A 7,133-nucleotide genomic window follows, 5' to 3' on the forward strand; every position below is an offset into this window, starting at 1 on the left:
TGCCTGCCACAGACCCTGAGCCTGCCTGCCATCCAGTACCTTTGCTTCTGTTGTTGTAATTAACATTATTACTTCTACACATTCTGCATCTGGGTCTTACATTATCCTGATATAATCAGTCTATTCCCTCTCTATCTATAGTTGTAGCCCAGCCAGACTGTTCTCCATAGTGGATTGGAGAGTAGCCTCTCTCTCTCTCTCTCTGGTTGGCTGGAGGAGGGAAGTGAAATGGTGCATCACCTCTGGTCAATAATAATACTCACCTTGAGAGACTCCACAGCCTGTTGGAACTCCTTCAGCACCTTCTCTCTCTCCTGGACTCTCTGCTGGAGCTTCTGCTGACTCATCCCCAGCTGACTCTGTGGAGGAACACTCTTAATTGAGCTATCAATTTTTGTGTCCAATAGTTCACTTGTCACCATAGCATACAGTTGATTGAATGATTATAGTTCTTACTGTACATGACATGTATCACAGAGACTGAACGTTGGACTCAAAAGAGCATTCAGGATGATAATGGAGTTTGACTTTCGAAGAAGCTGATCAATTTGGATAATTTATGATACCGTAATTTCCAGGCTATAAGCCGCTACTTTTTCCCACGCTTTGAACCTCGCGGCTTATACAATGACGCGGCTAATTTATGGATTTTTCCCGCTTTCACAAGATTCATGCCGCCAAAAAACTGAGCACCGTCACATAATGTGACGTAAATCGAGCGCGCTCAAACTTCCCATCATTCTGATTACGGTAGTCATTTTGTCACCCTCATCATGGCAAAGACACGGAGAAATGCATATGATGCAGCTTTCAAGTTGAAGGCGATCGATCTGGCTGTTGGAAAAGGAAATAGAGCTGCTGCACGGGAGCTTGGCCTTAAACAGCAGCTTGAGGAACTGACTCAGTGCAAAAAGACAACAAAAGCTTTCAGAGGGAAGAAAAGCAGATGGCCCGAACTAGAAAATGAGCTTGAAGACTGATTCCTGGGGGCACAACAAAGTATTTTCAGCCACTCGACATCAGTGTAAATCGTGCATTTAAGGTGGCGCTCCGTGTTCAGTGGGAGGCTTGGATGACAAGTGGGGAGAAATCCTTCACTAAAACGGGCCGCATGCGAAGAGCAACTTATGGTCAAGTCTGCCAGTGGGTCCTGACAGCGTGGAGCATTGTCAAAAAATCCACTATCATCAACGGGTTTCGAAAGGCTGGACTGCTGCGTGTTGAAGAGGGCAGCATGAGCTCAGCGGGGAATTTGCCTCCGGATGAAAGTGACGAGAGCGACAATGAAAACGATCCAACATCGGATGAAGCAATTCTGAGGCTATTCAACTCCGACACCGAAGGATATGACTTCAGTGGTTTCAGTGCACAGGAGGAGGAATATAGTGACCAATGACTTTCTTGGTAGGCTACTGTTTACTGCTATTTTTTTTATTTTTGTTACAAGCCGTGTTTCGTTAAAGCCTATTTATTTTTGTTACAAGCCGTGTTTCGTTTAAAGGCTGTGTAAAGTTCATTTGTTTCAATGTACCGGTAGGCACCTGCGGCTTATAGAGATGTGCGGCTTATTTATGTACAAAATACATATTTTTTTTTAAATTCAGTGGGTGCGGCTTATATTCAGGTGCGCTTAATAGTCCAGAAATTACGGTAATCATATTTCTTCTGCTGTGAGTCGATTTCATTTCAATAACGATGTTTCTTGATCTCTCCTATTCAAACAGCCTTCCTACTGTTTAACAGAGTCACCAACCAGTTGTTCTGGTCTAACCTGCTTCTCTGCCTCTCTGCTGCAGCTGACATTGTATCATGGCCATTATGTTCATCCATCACACACAATAGACATACACTGTTGATCCGTACGGCAGTTTGTCATGATGAGAGCCGATCTTCTCCTGTAACTGTATGGTGGCTTTGACCAGCTTGTGTTTCTTTAGTCCAGGAACATCATAGTGAAGTTGGAGGTGAGTCTCACAGTAAGACACCAGACATGCCAGACAGGACATGAAGGCTTTCTGCTTTCTGGTCCCAGTGCAGAAATCACACGCCACATCTCCAGGTCCAGCATAGCACAGAACAGGGGGAGCAGCCTGGAGTCCTGTCTTCTTCAGTGTCTCCAACACCTCAGCCAACATGTTATTTTTCCCCAGAGTAGGCCTTGGAGTGAAGGTCTGCTTGCAATGTGGACAGCTGTAGATGCCCTGATGATCCTGGTCTCAGTAGCCCTCAATACAGCTTCTACAGTAACTGTGTCCACAGGGAATAGCCACCGGCTCCTTCCGTAGTTCCAGACAGACAGACAACAGAACTGGTCCTGGTCTGGTAGAACTCCCCGCAGAGCCATTTGGACTGTTGTTGTTCACTCTCACACAGACAGATGACACAGAGATCAGTTTTGTTTCCTCAGTAGAACGTTCGTGGGAGGGGGAGAGAGAGAAATATAGAGAAACTAGAGAGGGAGAAAGTGCGCGTGTGTGTGTGTGTGTGTGTGTGTGTGTGTGTGTGTGTGTGTGTGTGTGTGTGTGTGTGTGTGTGTGTGTGTGTGTGTGTGTGTGTGTGTGTGTGTGTGTGTGTCTGCTTCTGTCTGTTCTCAAACATTAGAACAACACCAACATCTGCTTACGGAGTGCAATAAAAATACTGTCTCAGTGCCTGCATTATAATCTGTATTATTGTTCTTTTTAGAGATCTAAATATCAGAGATGTTTTTCTTTTTTAGAGATAATGTAATGTTCTTTTCTAGTCTGGGTTTATAGGCAAAGGCGGAAAACATCTCATTATTCATTCTAAATGCACAGAGTAAAACAGCCCATAAAATGCAGATTGCATTAATCATTAATCACACAAACACACCCACACATACATGCGCGCACGTAGGGACACATGCACACACACGCACACAGACACAAATGACTCCTCCTGGGTAGAAAACAGAGGGAATTGGCCTGATTATTCCTTTCTGTCTTTTGTTCTCCTTCAGTTTCTAATCCTCCCACTCCTTTTATCTCTTTCATACTCCCACAGTCTCAATATCCCTCTCTCAGTCTGTCTGCTCTCTCTCTCTCTCTCTCTCTCTCTCTCTCTCTCTCTCTCTCTCTCTCTCTCTCTCTCTCTCTATCACTCTGTATCTATCTATCCTTCAATCTGACTCCCTCTCTCTTTAGCTCTTTTCAGTGCTCTCTCCTGGTGTTTGAAGAGACAGCATATGACAGAGAGCAGACCTAAACTATTAACTAGAGATTCAACCTGTCAGAGAAGCTTTTCTCCCCACAAGCAACAGGAAGGCCTACCATGACTGCCACGCTGCCAGACTCAACAATTACATTCTCATTCAGCTCGGTCTGGATTTTCTGTTTAATCAGTAACCAAATTGCACCTGAATCTGTCAAGCAAATACCATCCTTCTCAGGCCTTTATAAGAGGGAGAGAAAGAGGGAGAGAGAGAGAGAGAGGGAGATAGAGGAATAGGAATAGGGAGAGAGAGGGAGAGTGAGGGAGGGAGAGAGAGAGGGAGAGAGAGGGATCGGAATAGGGAGAGAGAGGGGGAGTGACGGAGAGAGAGAGAGAGAGAGATGGAGAGAGAGGGATCGGAATAGGGAGAGAGAGGGGGAGTGACGGAGAGATAGAGGGATAGGAATAGGGAGAGATAGGGGGAGTAAGGGAGAGAGAGAGAGAGGGAGAGAGAGGGATCGGAATAGGGAGAGAGAGGGGGAGTAACGGAGAGAGAGAGATAGGAAGACGGAGACAATCCATCACAACTTTTATTATTTCTCAGCCTTTCTCCTCTCCCCCTCTCTTTCACCCCCCTCTCCTCTTTGTCTCTGGGTGTGAACATGGGGAGAAGAGAGAGGTATTGATTGCCAAGGACTTTGTGTCTAATCCAACAAAATGGCCGCCTTAGATGAATCTGCAGCCAAAGTCTTTGACTCAACCGTTATCATCTAACACGGGTCATTCTACTATGCTTATAGCTGCAGCCTCTGGCACCAGAACCGTGTAGCTGGGTTCTAATAGTATTTGACATCTTTCAAGTATACTCGTAGCATTTGCTGTAGCCTGCCTGGAGTGCCAGATCGGCAGGATTTGCCCTTTTGATACTGTTGTATTGATTCTAGTGTACCAGGCAAGCCCAGCTTTGTAATTTGCTATTATTTGATTTTTTTTTAAACCCAGGTCTGCAGAGCTCCAGGTATAAGCCAGCTGGTGATCAGGTACCTGTGGTGGGTTGTGGTAGGATGTGGTTTATAGAGATCAAGGTCATTCATTAGACCATGGCATGCATCCCATGGTAACCTATTCTTTATATAGTGCAATACTTTTGACCTGGGCCCATAGGGGTCTGGTTAAAAGCAGTGCAATATATATAGAAAAAGGTGCCATCTGGGATGCAGCCGCAACCAATCTCTGTAAATACACTGTAAATAGACTTCCTTCCTCTAGAATCAACTGAATATAGAAGCTTATGAAGAGGAAGGTGTTGCCCTCTTCCTGAATTTATATGACATAATTACATTTTCTAAAACATTCCAGGGGGGAATTATTTGGACATTACTTATGAAGTACAGTTGAAGTCGGAAGTTTACATACACTTAGGTTGGAGTCATTAAAACTCATTTTTCAACCACTCCACTAATGTCTTGTGCATGACACAAGTAATTTTTCCAACAATTGTTTACTGGTAGATTATTTCACTTCCAGTGGGTCAGAAGTTTACATACACTAAGTTGACAGTGCCTTTAAACAGCTTGTAAAATTCCAGAAAATTATGTCATGGCTTTAGAAGCTTCTGATAGGCTAATTGACATCATTTGAGTCAATTGGAGGTGTACCTGTGGATGTATTTCAAGGCCTACCTTCAAACTCAGTGTCTCTTTGCTTGACATCATGGGAAAATCAAAAGAAATCAGCCAAGTCCTCATAAAAAAATTGTAGACCTCCACAAGTCTGGTTTATCCTTGGGAGCAATTTGCAAACACCTGAAGGTACCACGTTCATCTGTACAAACAATTGTATGCAAGTATAAACACCATGGGACCACGCAGCCGTCATACCGCTGTCACGACTTCTGCCGATGTCGGCTCCTGTCCTTGTTCGGGCGGCGTTCGGCGGTCGACGTTACCAGCTTTCTAGCCATCGCCGCCGCTGTATATGCTGTTTCGGTCAAAAAACGGACATTTTTGAAATGTCACACTGACAAAACATGTAAGGAAGAGTCCATGCACAGTAAAATACCCAATTTCCAAAAGCTTTATTTCCAAATGCAGCAAATGTACAAGTTACTCAGCATCAGCATTCTCATCATCTTGTCTCAGGTCTGGGTCAGGCCATAATATCTCATAAGCGTCACACATTATGTTTGCTCTGCCCAGACAGCGTGGGAAAAATGCCTTAGAAAATCCTGGATAGACTCCACAGGCACATCACCACAAGCGTCCACCATTGCCTCCAGGAGGTTTTGCTGTGCGTAGAGGTTACGGTCATACACTCTCCACCGCCATGCTGAGAAGAATTCCTCAATTGTATTCAGAAATGGGGAATATGCTGGCAAAAAAAGAACGGTGAACCTGGGGTGGTCATTGAACCAGGCGCGAACCAGAGCAGCCCAATGGAAACTCACGTTTTCCCAAATGACAACATATTGGGATTGCTCTGGTTGCCCTGCTCCTCTTCCTGTTGAATAATGTTATTGTGCAGCTATTGAAGGAGTTGTGCCGTGTTGTATGGACCCACTTTGACATGGCGGTGGAGGACGCCACGATTGCTGATGGCTGCACATAGGGTTACGTTCCTCCCCTCTGGCCAGGAACTTGTATGATGGCACGGTGACCAATGATGTTGCTCCCCCTTTTGCGCTTTATTGTTAGGTTGAACCCTGCCTCGTCGATGAAGATGTACTCCTGTGGGTCAGCCATGGCATCCAGTTCAGATTCTCTACAGAAGTAAAAAAAAATGTTTTTTTACTGTACTACAAATACAGTAGTGTACTACTGTACTGGAATGAAAGATTGTGTACTGCAATTACTGTAACACAGTTACTGTAACACATTACTGTATTTATATGCTGGAGAGATGGGCCATACTCTACATACCGTAAAAATTCTGTACAGTATAGCAATTACCTGCACATATTGGAATCGTTACTCCTTAACTCTGTTTGAATACCTTTCAAAAGGCAGTATAGCAATTACCTGCACAATTACCTGCACATATTGGAATCATTACTCCTTAACTCTGTTTGAATTCCTTTCAAAAGGCACACGGTACAGCTGCTTTGTCCTTATGTGGTTCTTCTGAAAGACCCAGTCAATGGTGGAAGTGTTGATGCTGTCAATTCCTTGGAAGACTATTTGGTCTTCAACTATTTGGGTTTGAATTTCCCTCAAACGGATGGCATTATTGGCAATCACCGTATTCACCAGGGCAGTCTCCTGCTCAGCTGTGAGAAGTCTCCACCTACCTCCCATAGATGGCTGCCTCTCAGTTCTGCAAAAATGAAATTTGACCATTACTGACCTATGGTCATCCATTACTGACCTATGGTCATCCATTACTGTGGTACAAACTACACTGAGAACAAAGTGGAGATTCAGTCTATATGCACTACAACATTACATGTATCACAGTAAAAAGGCAAATAACCTGTTTTCCTTTCTGAAAGTACGGACAATGGATGCAACTGTGTAACGGCTTAGATTGGGTTCCACTAGCTGTCCAGCTTCTCTCATAGTCCTCCCATGCATGAGCACATGATGAACTAGGGTGGCACGGATTTCATCTGAGATGACCTGTCTTTGTGGTTGTTGTTGTTGTTGTCCTCTTCCTCTCTGTTGTCTTGCAACTTCGGCATTGTTAGGATCCATTGTTCCAAAGCACATGGACATGCCTCTAGGCCCTATTTATTGATCCTGCAATTCTGATTGGTGTGTTAACAATTTTGAGGCTTAGTGTTTGCACCTGGAGAAAGGTGTGCTCTTTGAGGTTGTGATAATTTTAGTTAATTATATTTAGAGTATGTGTTTGGTGAATGAATTTATAGTACAATGAATGATTTATTTGTCCACTTTTTTGTAAGGTTTTGCAGAAAGAGTTTTGAATATTGAAAAGTGGAAACAGGTGAATAGTGTTTACGGTTA

The 7,133-nt window shown here is 44.0% G+C and overlaps 1 pseudogene; it reads right to left on the reverse strand.

Moving 5' to 3' along the window:
* Positions 1 to 236: 236 nt before the first annotated feature.
* LOC120026203 lies at positions 237 to 2,344 on the reverse strand (annotated as a pseudogene).
* Between the last annotated feature and the right edge of the window lie 4,789 nt (positions 2,345 to 7,133).

This window comes from Salvelinus namaycush, chromosome 31 (genome assembly GCF_016432855.1).
Source record: "Salvelinus namaycush isolate Seneca chromosome 31, SaNama_1.0, whole genome shotgun sequence".
Lineage (NCBI taxonomy): Eukaryota > Metazoa > Chordata > Actinopteri > Salmoniformes > Salmonidae > Salvelinus > Salvelinus namaycush.